Genomic DNA, 13334 nt, shown 5'->3' with positions numbered 1-13334 from the left:
TCCAGGCTGCTTTATCATTTAAATAATCTTGGATATTGTAATAGCCTTTGCTGCTTAATTTACTTTTTGTGTAGGCTTTGAATTTATTTATAGACATATTTGCTATATGTTCGGGGAGTTTATTATAGAAGCGAACACACTGACACCTAAAGGAGTTACTGACTTTATGGAGACTTGTGGCAGGCATGACAAGTCTACCCCTATTTCTAGTATTAATACTATGTAAGTCACTTAGTTTTGTGAACTTATTTTTATTCTTTTGTACAAACATCAAATTCTCGTAAATGTATTGTGAGGCCACTGTCATAATACCTATTTCTTTAAACTTATTCTTTAACGAAATTCTAGATCCCATGTTATAAATGGCTCTAACGGCTCTCTTCTGCAGCACAAATATCGTATCGATCTCAGCAGCATTACACCATAAAAGGATACCATAGCTCATAATGCTGTGGAAGTAACTAAAATATACTATTCTGGCCGTATCTATGTCAGTCAGTTCTCTTATCTTCTTAACCGCATATGCTGCAGAGCTTAATCTGTTTGCTAAGGCAGATATATGGTCACCCCACTGAAGCTTCTCATCTAGAGTCCAAGAACACTGTCTTATTTACAAGATCCAACATTTCTCCATTTAATTTAATATGTGTGTTAATCTTTTTTACATTTGGTAATATGAATTTTAAGCATTTCGTTTTCTTACCATTCAAAAGAAGATTGTTTACTTTGAACCATTGTTCTACCTTAGAAATAGCATTATTTACATGTTCAATAGTAGTTGCATGTCGATTAACTTTAAATAATAGTGATGTATCATCCGCAAACAATACTATATCATGTGTGTTCTTTATAAGATAGGGTAGGTCATTGATATAAACTAAAAACAGAAATGGTCCGAGAATTGAACCCTGCGGGACACCCATTCCTAACACGGAGCCTGAAGACCTTACACTATTAACTTCAACATACTGTATCCTGTTATTCAAATATGAGATTAATAAATTTAATGCACTTCCTCTTATGCCATAGTGTTGCAATTTCCTGATTAGAATTTCATGTTGGACGCAATCAAACGCTTTGGAAAGGTCGCAAAAGATTCCTAAAGAATCTTGTGAATCCTCCCAAGCACTAAAAATATGTTCCATTAATGCAACACCTGCGTCAACAGTTGAACGTCCCCGAGTGAATCCAAATTGTTTATCATGTATAATTTTATTTATGTTAAAATGAGCGCGTAGTTGACACAGTATTAGTTTTTCAAATATTTTACTCAGGGTAGGCAAAATTGAGATAGGCCTATAATTAGAGGGATCTGATGAGCAACCCGACTTGAATAAAGGTATTATTTTGCTATGCTTCATGAGGTCTGGAAATGTGCCACAGTCTATACATTTGTTAAATATTAGGGCTAGATCAGGCGCTATTATATCAATCAGAGAGCCTATTACTTTAACAGATATACCCCAGAGGTCAGCTGTCTTTTTAACATTAATCTCTTTAAATGACTTTATGATATCCGAGATATTAACATACTTAAATTGGAAATTATTTGAACATTTAGTAACATTTGCAGAAAGTAATGATATTGCCCTGGTTGGACAAGTTTAAATGTTTAGTGGTAGATATGGGAACATTGGTAAAGAAATTTTCAAAAGCTCTAGCAACATCTAAGTTTGATTTTACAATTACATTATTAATATTTAGATTAAACTCAGAGTTTTGATCTTTTGTTTTACCAGTTTCATTATTAATAATTTTCCAAGTAGTTTTGATTTTATCGTTAGAATGTCTTATTTTATTTCTTAAGTATAAAGATTTTGCTGCTTGACAAACATGTTTAAATGTTTTTGAATATTTTTTTACATATTCCAGAAAGAGTGGATTATGGTTGAAAGTTTTTTCATCATAGAGGCTGTAGAGCCTCATTCTACTCTTATGAATTCCAGTTGTAGCCCATTCACTAAATTTGGTATTAATATTAATTGTAATGGTCTTCGATGTAAATATTTTTTTAAATTCAGTATTAAATAAATTTAAAAAATTATTATATAGAACATTGGGGTTATTTTCCTCTAAAGGCATTACTTGCAATTTATTAAATAGGTAAGATTTAAATAAATTCAGACGGCCCTGTGTAATTGGTACAACAGTGATGTCTTTAGTTATAGTTTTCTTTGTCGGCCAATCAAAACTAATAAGTTGTCCACAGTGATCTGATTCTAGTTGATTTATTATACTTTTGCTGTTAGGCTTTATATTTGTAAAAATGTTATCTAGACAAGTAGCTGTGGTTAGTGTTATTCTAGTTGGCTCTATAAACAAGTTACTGAGATTATATGACATGAACAGACTTTTAAACTTAGTACACATGGAGGAATGTTCTAATAGATTAATATTAAAATCTCCACAAATCAGAATCCTTTTGTTGCCCTTACAAACTCTAGACAAGACTGCATCCATCACATTTTCAAAATCCTCATATGGTGCTGATGGAGGTCTATACACACTTATAATAATGAACTGATCTAATTGTATACAAGCTATCTCGGCCACTAGTTCCACAGAGAGGCTCACAATATCCTTTCGTTCCTTGAATTTAATATTTTTATTAATTAATATTAATGAGCCACCATGTATTGAATTAACTCGGCTAAATGAACTACCAACTCGGTGATTAGTGAAGTTAAACATGATGTGATGTGATTTAAGCCAGTGTTCAGTAATACAGAGTATATGTATGTTATTGCAATTCATGTATATTTCAATTTCAAGTTCGTTATTTAACATACCCTGAATATTTTGGTGTACCAGATTAACAACATTATTACAACAAATAAATTTTGATTTGTTTGATACTATACTATAACATGGTTCATGGCAAGAGGTATTCCCTTTTGTCTTATAAATTAATTTAAATTGTTTGGAATAATTTCCAAAGTTTTATTTTTATTATCAATGTCAAATTTAGACTGCTCAATAGAAGCAGTGTGATACACCAAGTTTTTGGCTGATTGTATAAAATAAAATGATAGCGATATAGCTAACCAACCACAAGAAGACAGAAATTTGTGCGATCACCACAAAAAATTTTCCCTTTGTCGTATCCCCTCGATTCAAGATCACTTCTCTAACTGCCACAGCCTGTATTGGAATACTTGGCGTCGATATATCGAACGACGTTCAGTTCCGTGGTCACTTGGAAGAGAAGGCCAAACTGGCCTCTAAAAAGCTTGGTGTAGCTCAGTAAGGCGAGACAGTACTTCACTAAAAGCCACCGCCTGCAACTTTGTAAGGCGGAAATTCGGCCTCACATGGAGTACTGTTCTCACCTCTGGGCGGGTGCTCCCCAGTACCAGCTTCTTCCATTTGACCGCATACAACGAAGAGCGGTTCGAATCATCGACGATCAAGTCATCTCCAATCGGCTTGAACCCTAATAAAAAAGGGAATACTGGCTATTAAAAATGCAATTGCTGATAGCATCATCGAGAATTGCGCATTACCATTTCTACAGTAAGATAAATATATATATATATATATATATTCAATAATAAGTTCAGTTCATGCTTCAGGTTCAAAATAATATTTTTTTTATGAAAATAAGGGACAAGACGAGCAGGACCTTCAGCTGATCTTAATTAATACGCCTTTTACGCTCATTACAATGCAGTGCCGCTCATGATTCTTGAAAAACCCAAAAACTGTGAACAAAAGGTGTTAAATATCATGTGTCCAGTAATTTCACTAGCTACGGCGCCCTTCAGACTGAAACACAGTAATGCTTACATATCACTACTTCACGGCAGAGATAGGCATTGTTGTACTTGATAATCTAGCCGGCATTATGTGCAAAAGGAGCTTCTCACTGGTAAAAGTAATAAATAATAGTGTTCTATACTTCTTAATAATTATGAATTAAATTATTTCATTACTTGAAATGTTCGCATAAAACCTTTATTAAAATGTATATTGTTTCTAAATAGTATTGGATACATCTGCTGTAGATACCTACTCTTGACTTGTTTTTATGATTTATATACTCAAAAACCTAAGTCGAAACAATTAAGTGTTTTTGTTGTATCACTTTGAATACATTGTATAAGTATTTTGGTAATTATAAACTTATAAATAAAGATTTAAATGAGTGACGTGAGTTCTTAAATCACTTATTATCAATTAAGCTTTATTTATCGTAGAGTTTTTCCAATTTACGCAAATTGTATAAACTCTGTGATTTTTTATGAATCCAAAACTTTTGTCAGCTTTATCAACTAGTACTCGTGCGTCACCTGTTTTATATATTTCTTTAACATTACAATAATATCTATTATAATTTTATTGACAGCATCAAAGCTATGGAATAAGCTACCTTGTGCGGTGTTTCCGGGACAATACGACATGGGTACCTTCAAAAAAAAGCGCGAACACCTTCCTTTAAGGCCGGCTACGCTGTGATTGCTCTGGTGTTGCAAGAGCATGTGGGAAGCGGTGATCACTTAGCACCAGGTGACCCTTACGCTCGTTTGTCCTCAAAAAGAATGGATGACTTGACAAACTTAACAATCACAAATATCATAATAAATTCAATGGTAGGTGATTATAAAAAACATGAAACAAGTGTAAGTTACAACTCACCAACAAGTCAGTTTCTAGAGTCACTCAGAACCCTCAACCCACGTCCACTCCGCACTGTTCACAACACTCGAGCACTGAGCACGTGTCACTGGGAGTTGATCGCGTATGTCGGGGCAGCCGTCACCGCTGGTCGCAACTCGCGTCCGCTTGCGGTGCGCTCTGTCCGTTGACTGCCGGCTGGCGAGGACCCGGCGCGGGAAAAACTAACGTACGCTCTAAGACACCCGCTTACCAAATTATCAACATGAAAAATTATGCAAAGTAATGGCTAACAGACGAATAGTTATTGATTTGTCGTGTGTTACAGTTTCTGTTCCAAAATACTAGGGAGAAATATGCAAACCTGTAGCTGACCCCACACTAGCAGTTTTCCATCGATTGTGGCGCCATGGGACGAGAGAGCAGGACGTTCAGCTGATGGTAATTGATACGCCCTGCCCATCACAATGCAATGCTGCTCAGGATTCTTGAAAAACCTCAAACATTCTGAGCGGCACTACGATTGCGCTCGTCACTTTCAGACATAAGATGTTAAGTCTCATTATTGTCAGTCTCAATAATTTCACTAGCTACGGCACCCATTCAGACCGAAGTACCCATAATCTAGCCGGCATCATGTGCAAAGGAGCCTTCCACTGGTAAAAGTTATAGTTAATATTTAGATACGAGCGATCTCGTACACCCGGGACCTATGTACCCGGGTATGAATGAAGACACAACTTTCAAAAGAAATTCACATCAAATTAAGACGCAACCTACATTTTATTCCCTCGCGAATATCATTTTCTGTAACAAACTCCTTTGAGCCACTACACTCATGTTGAAGCTCTACTAAATATTAGCTCTACTTGACGTTGTAACACTAGCTTTTACCCGCGTCCTCGCCCACGTGGAATGGTTACTTTAGGCAGCATATGTTATTTTTTTTTAAGTTATACTTCTTTAGGCGCGTTATGATAAAATTATAAGAGTGAAATTTTAGATGCGCGCGCATCACTATAACACAAAACTAACAGGTTGAAGTTGGTTCCTAAAATTTTCTCGTTCGTTTTTGTCGAAAATTCGTTATTTTTTTTTTGGTTTCTTCGTCCATTATTAGGACAGGCAAAGGGTTCAAGCCCATATAGCCGTATTCATTATCTTATAATTAATTGTCAAGCCATCTTTGGAAGATTTTATAAAATTGTTCTTTCTAAAAACGTAGAATAGCACGAGGAATAAATCATTTTAATGATTTTTGCTTCGTTAGGCCAAAGCAGTATAACTTGTTTCGTACATACTGTATACAGTTTTATATGAGATCTTTAATATTACTATTATTATCTATAATATGTATTATAATTTTATTGACCGCTACAAAGCTGTGGAATGAGCTTCCTTGTGCGGTGTTTCCGGGACAATGCGACATGGGTACCTTCAAAAAAAGCGCGTACACCTTCCTTATAGGCCGGCAACGCTCCTGTGATTCCTCTGGTGTTATATAACCATACATAAGTACACACACACTTTTTTAATACTTTGCCAGTAATACAAACTGCTGCGGTTAACTATAAATTCCCTATTTTAATACACTTTTATAAACTATTTTATTTTGTTTTTGCATTCTTTGCCAAAACATTCTGCGTGTTTGATATTCGTAAGCACGACAAATAATATAGTTTCCTATGGGAAAAACATTTCTTTCTTAAAGTATTTCTGTAATTTTTGCTTGCTTGGACTTCCATATTTCAACCTTCATCCCCTATTTATTTCTTATCAATTGCCTAAATACAAAGTTTCATGGTATCAGCTTTGATACTAACGAACTTCCATACAAACTCCTACCCTTATTTCATCCCCTCCACACCTCTTATTCGCGATAAAAGGTAGCTTATATCCTTTTCCAAGTTCTAGTCTATCTCTGTATTTAATTACATCAAAAAGCTTTTCAGTGGTTTAGGCGTGAAAGCGTAACAAACAAACTTACATTCACAATTATAATATTAGTGAGCATGAAGGAATAAATAAAAAATTTATGGAATAAAATGTTGATATAGAATAAAATGATAAACAAAGAAAATGCACAATGTTTACAAAATCGTTGACAACACTGTCAATGCAATGATAATTCTGAAGTTTTCCGAATGACAAGCTGCCTTGCAAATAAACGCGGGAAACGTTATACGTCCGAACAAACCATTCGTAAGCAAAATGTCTATTTATAAACATTTTACATATTCTTGGTTTATGCTTAGTTATAACTTTATGCCAATTTTATTTGTAAGGCCGCTTGAGTTTTTGTAACGCTGTAATAACTCGCTTCAACAGTAGGCGGTACATGTGGAGTGATGAGAGAGTGTCGGTCTGTTTAGTGTTGCCCCATCAGCATCAGGTGTAGAGCGACCCAGAAACTGTGAGAGCAATTAATAATCTTTAAATAAAATACTTATAAAGGATTAAAACGCGAGTAATTGTAACTGTGTTTTTACATTAGATTTTTGCAAAGAAGTTTTATACATATAGACAATTCACGTCACACAAAAACAAAGCTGAAATATGGCACATGCCACAAATTACACTATAATAATCTTCAACTGACATTTCTATACATTTCCGCGTTTACTCCAGTTATTTAAAATATTATTGGTCAATAGACAGCAATGTAAACATTTTGTTTAAGCTGCGTATTTTGAATTTAGAACCCGATTTGGACAGCGACATCAGTGGAGTAGCAATCGGGTATTTCCTTAAGCCCTGACAAAAAAAAATTGCTTTAAGTTTTACGTTTGTCAGATCAAGATCTGTACAGTCGGAGGTTTTACACGTTTTTAATCAAAATCACACTCATATTATAAAGGGGAAAGTTTGTATGTTTATTTATTGGTGTGTGTGTATATTGTTACTTCTTTACGTTCCAAAGGGATTTAGATTTAATAAGTTAAGGTAACCTTTAATGAGAGAAAGTAACACTCCAACATATCATATTTTTATTTACATAAAACATTTAGTTAAACTGGTTATAAAAATGTTAAGTTTCCTGAATTAAATAAAATTTCTCTTTTAGACTTAGATATCTTTTTCCAGGGTTTCTTTTTGGCTTAAGTAGTGTAAGCGAACATCAACATATATTTGTATGACAGCTGAATTGGTCAAATTATAAATGTGGTTGAATTAGGCTTTTGTGAGTGCAAGAAGAGATTTGAATATTATTAATGTTAAAAAAGTTTTATCATACTTTTTGAGCATGAATTTAAAAAAACACTTAATTCCTTTAGTGGTGAAATATAAATATGCCTCGAGGGAATGTATCGAGCCAATGACACTCGACTTATTTGGTTTGTAAATCTCTCTCTTGCTACCAACTGGCACCAATTCTCTTTCATTATCTTCTGTATGGGAAAACTGAAAAATATTAGCTTTTACATATTTTCAGTGTAAATAAGTATCAATTATAACTAGGTTACGATACTTCCGTGAGAACGTGTAAATAGCACTAGTATATAATTAGTATGTATAGTATTTATGTAATTAACCCGACATTATATCCCAGACGTCTGCCTGTACGAGATTAGTATGGCCCTAAAACAGCTTAAAAACATCAAGGCGCCGGGTGGTGATGGAATTACAACTGAGCTTCTAAGAGCTGGTGGTACCCCTGTACTTAAGACCCTCCAGAAACTATTCAATTCCGTCATCCTCGAGGGCAAAACGCCGCAAGCATGGCACAGAAGTATAGTGGTGCTGTTCTTCAAAAAGGGCGATAAAATGCTTTTGAAGAACTATAGGTCCGTATCACTTCTGAGCCATGTATATAAGCTTTTTTCTAGGGTTATCACGAATCGTCTCGTGCGTAGGCTCGACGACTTCCAGCCTCCCGAACAAGCCGGATTCCGGAAAGGCTGTAGCACCATAGACCACATACATACGCTGCGGCAGGTTATACAGAAGACAGAAGAGTATAACCAGCCACTATGCTTGGCATTCGTGAACTATGAGAAAGCCTTTGATTCGATCGAGATCTGGGCGGTGCTTCAGTCTCTCCAGAGGTGCCACATTGATTACCGATATATCGAAGCGTTAAAGTGTTTGTATAGAAACGCCACCATGTCAGTCCGTCTCCAGGATCAGATCTCGAAGCCTATCCGACTCAGCGGGGACTCAGACAAGGCGATGTTATATCGCCCAAGCTGTTCACCGCTGCGTTGGAAGATGTCTTTAAGCTTCTGGACTGGAACGGACTGGGCATCAACATCAACGGCGAATACATCACTCACCTCATCATCACCCACAAACAATCCAGTTAGGCAGGTCCAATTTTGAGAAGGATTACTCGTCGAATCCAACTCGGATGGGCAGCGTTCGGGAAGCTCCGTAAAATCTTCTCGTCCCAAATAGCGCAGTGTCTAAAGACGAAGGTTTTCAACCAGTGTGTGTTGCCAGTGATGACTTACAGTACACAGACGTGGTCGCTAACTATGGGCCTTATGAGAAAGCTCATGGTCGCTCAGAGGGCAATGGAGAGAGCTTTGCTCGGAGTTTCCCTGCGAGATCGAATCAAAAATGAAGAGATCCGTAGAAGAACCAAAGTAACCGACTTTGTCCAGCAGTGGACGTTTTCCGGCTGATGATGATGATGATGTATAGTATGTAGTTGTTCACGTTCTTGTAAGCCGTTCACATTACAAGGAATACAATATTGCTAATCTAGGCCTTTAAAAATAAGAGCGACTCTATAGTTTTCATTTCTGACTGAGTCCTTTCATCTGTCCCATTCTGACAAGCGGGTCATGTCTGGGGACTTTTTAGTAATTGTACCATTTTAATAAAGTACTAACGCTTTTTGCAAATCAATCTAATATAAATAAAAAAACCTTACCGGTGATAAGTCACACCATCTTTTTTTGAGTCGTTAACTTACACTTTTTATTGCACACTTACGCTTGTTGATTGACACACGACTAAGGAGAAAAGTGTGTTACATTGTATTTAAGCACACTTTAGCCGTTCCGTTATCAGACTGCGATTGATATGTCCATATGTATGGAATTTCATTGGATTTTTGCGTAAAAGTTACATTTTTATTTTTGTCAACCCGACGTTTCAAGATCTTTTCAGATCTGATTTTCAGGGGGACTTTAGATGATATGAGTCAAAGATAATATTTGTCATAGTTGTCATTATGAAGTTTAGCGCCTTTTAATGTCTCGTAGATAGTATTTGCTGATACACACATACAGATGGTTTTTGGGAAAATTTACTTAACAGTATCTTCTTCTTTTTTGGTATATGTAGTAGTGGGTTTTAATTTGGATATTATTCGATCCCAGGTGCTAGATACGATACGATATGTGTACCACTCGTTAATCAAAAAAATACTAATATTCTTTACTTAAAATCTATTTCTATTATCAGCTTGCCGTACACTGAATAACTATCTCAATGAAAACTATACTATCTAATATATTAAATTCTCGTGTCGCGGTGTTTGTTACCAAAATCCTCCAAAACGGCTGAACCGATTTGTATAAAATTTTGTTTGCATATCGGGTATATTTTATTATGATTCATCATAAAAAAATAAATTAAACTTCAAACTTTCAACCTTTGTACAATCAACCCCTGTTTTATAATTACGATCTTTTTTTTATGAAAATAAGGGACGAGACGAGCCAGACGTTCAGCTGATGGTAATTGATACGCCCTGCACATTACAATGCAATGCCACTCTGGATTCCTGAAAGACCCAAAAATACTGAGCGGCATTACAACTGCGCTCGTCACTTTGAGACATATGTTGTTAATCATCTCTCTCTCATTTGCCCAGTAATTTCACTAGCTAAGGCGCCCTTCAGACCAAGACACAGTAATGCTTACAAATTATTGCTTCACGGCAGAAATAGGCGCCGTTGTGGTGCCCATAATCTAGCCGCCATCGTGCAAAGGAGCCTCCCACTAGTAAACTATTTATTATATTATTCAGTTCCATCCACAGATCCACAATAGGATTGCAAGACGGCATTCGAATACAATATTATTGTAGTACGATAAATGTTATGTACGACTAGTTGACCCGACGAACGTTGTTTTGCCATATAAAGTATAATTCACGCGATAGTTTTATAAGTAATAAAATATTGCCTATATTATAGCCTCAACATCATTTTGTTCTATTGTCAATAGTTTTTGCAGCGCACGCAAAAATAGGTTTTCGATTTTACACCTTGTGTTACAAAATAGCAATTTTATTACGGATACCTAATTTTGAAAAAAAAAAACATAGTCTATAGCCTTCCTCGATAAATGGACTACCCAACACTGAAAGAATCATTCAAATCGGACCAGTAGTACCAGAGATTAGCGCGTTCAAACAAACAAACAAACACTGCAGCTTTATAATATTAGTATAGATAATGAACAGTGGCTGCGATTTTATTATAAAAGTGTACAGATTTATCCTTAAAGCTTTTATGTATCTTATGAAGCCTACTAGAATTAGTTACAAGCAATCCTTTATTTCTAGTGTTATTATAATAAAAATCACTATTAAGAGCGCAAAAAGGTGACCGTCTTCATTCAAGAATCAGACTGAAATTTAGGCTTTAACCACAACAAGCCACATTTGTCGTATCACCGCTCTTCAACAACACTATCCTTAATGTCTCATCTAGTATTCAAAACTGGGTCTGGATGGGTGGATCTCGAGCGATTCCGATTCCAAAGTTTGGAAGAAATGGCTTCAATGAAGCTGGGCGTCATAAATAAAGCACGGCGATACTTCAAGCCAGCCCACATTCTAGCGCTCTACAAAGCGTAGGCACGGCTACATATGGATTGCCATTAACCATTTAACTAAATCAGCGGCTAGATTACTTGGTGTTCTGTAGTGACGTCGCTCCATTGCTTGTTTTCTTATACATTTATCACGGGGGTGTTTCGAAGTGCTGTTTAACATGGTCTCCCCTTCCTAAAGACCACGGAACTGAACGTCGTTCGATAATACGTCGCTGAGTATGTCGATACAGGCTGCGGGAGTGATCTCTAATCGAAGGGACTCAGGGAGACTTTTTAGCGGTTAATACGCAACTTGTGTCTTCTTGTTAAACTATAATAAACTATGGCGGTATTTAAAAACAATATACCTCCGACAAACTGAAAACAAACAAACGGCTTCAATTTTTAAAAACAAAAGATCCAATCAATGTTGCAGCTTGACTAGCCAGTATTTAGTGTTTGGTTTCAAAGTTTGCACCAGATTCTCGCTATTTATTGAACGTCCCTCAAGTGTGCCTTTTTTTAGTATTTTGTTGATTTTCACGACCAAGAAAGTTGCATTTTGCTAACAGCCAAATAAAAAATAGTAAGTGTTCGGTGCGAAAGATACTTCAAGTAATTATAAATAATAAAAATATTAAAAAATTGCGTGCGTACAAAGTACACATGTCAGAAGTGAAACCTGCATTGTGCATGAACCTCTAAACTGCATATGAAGTCCTGGTACATGTTGCTGGATGACACATGATTTCAACCGCTATGAAAGACATTATTACCATCGCTACCATGTTTATGTTCTGCAGGTGTTTATGTCTATACGTCGAACGCATCACGTCAGAATATATTAAGGTATACTCGCGTCATCCATACGACATTGTTAGACGTCAAGCGCATGACGTCAGAATATATTAAGGTATACTCGCGTCATACATGCGACAATCTCTTCTTCAACTATGATCGCCTGGTACCAAAACACTGTATAATGCTTCCTATCTCATTTTCTCCCACGTTAAATCTTATGAATTTACGTGTCTGTCTCTTTTTACTGTCGCGCTTTTTCGTTTCATCGACTTTCAAATCAGAATGATGCTATAGAAGTTTTAACTTCAATAAATTTAAATATATAGAAGTCACGCTGCATAAAACCACAGTAGACATATGTATAAAACTATCAAAATGAATTGAAACATTTTCAACGTTCAGGAAACTTTAATAAGCAGCTGTTATTCTCGTTAACATTTAATATTTATTCGTTGAATACGCTGCAGCTATTCACGGCTTTTTTATTAAAAACAGACACCGGAGATTTTAATAGAGTTGAGTGGCTGTAACGAAATTCTGCGATATTTATTATATTGTTCGCGTTACGGTCTTACCTACGGATAACAAACGGAGGTCTTAAATCTGTTTTGTCACATTTCTGTTAGTAGTAGCTAGTACTAGAGAAGGTAAAGTTTAAGAGCTTGTGAGGTTGTAAGATGACGGGGTAATCTCTGGATCTGATGAACCAATTTTGAAAATAATTATGTAACGAATATTATCTAATTGAACAATGTTTGTTGTGTGTGTGGTGTCGCACCAGAATAGCACCACCCCATCTCCTACCGTGGGTGTCGTAAGAGGCGACTAAGGGATACAAACAACGGAGGATGGGCAGCATCACCTTTCGTTAAAGTACACGAGCACAACATCTACTGCGATCGCCAATCCGCATGCCGATTAATGCAAACGACCCCAAATATGACAGACACTATAAGGCCCTGGCCCCCAGTCAACGGCGGCCCCGCTCGTGATGGCCACGGTGGCAGCAACAGGGCAGGGATTACTAAGAATCCCCGGGTGCGGCAATGCTACCACAAACAAAGACTTGCGGTACGCAGACGTGGTCGCTAACTATGGGCCTTATGAGAAAGCTTTTGGTCGGTCAGAGGGCAATGGAGAGGGCTGTG

The 13334-nt window shown here is 36.4% G+C and overlaps 1 protein-coding gene across 2 annotated transcripts in view; it reads right to left on the bottom strand.

Moving 5' to 3' along the window:
• Positions 1 to 4796, bottom strand: part of LOC126964532 (FMRFamide receptor-like) — a 95665-nt gene extending 90869 nt beyond the window's left edge. The window contains exons 1-2 of one of the 2 annotated variants that reach the window (XM_050807720.1): positions 4636 to 4796; positions 3330 to 3433 (exon numbers count right to left, since the gene is read on the bottom strand). The gene's annotated coding sequence lies outside the window, so the exon portion shown is untranslated. The remainder of the gene's footprint in view (positions 1 to 3329; positions 3434 to 4635) is intronic. The other variant, XM_050807718.1, reaches the window with a different exon arrangement.
• Between the last annotated feature and the right edge of the window lie 8538 nt (positions 4797 to 13334).

Source organism: Leptidea sinapis, chromosome 5 (assembly GCF_905404315.1).
Source record: "Leptidea sinapis chromosome 5, ilLepSina1.1, whole genome shotgun sequence".
Lineage (NCBI taxonomy): Eukaryota > Metazoa > Arthropoda > Insecta > Lepidoptera > Pieridae > Leptidea > Leptidea sinapis.
Note: the sequence above shows the minus strand (reverse complement) of the source record. Positions and strands in the feature narration are given on the sequence as shown.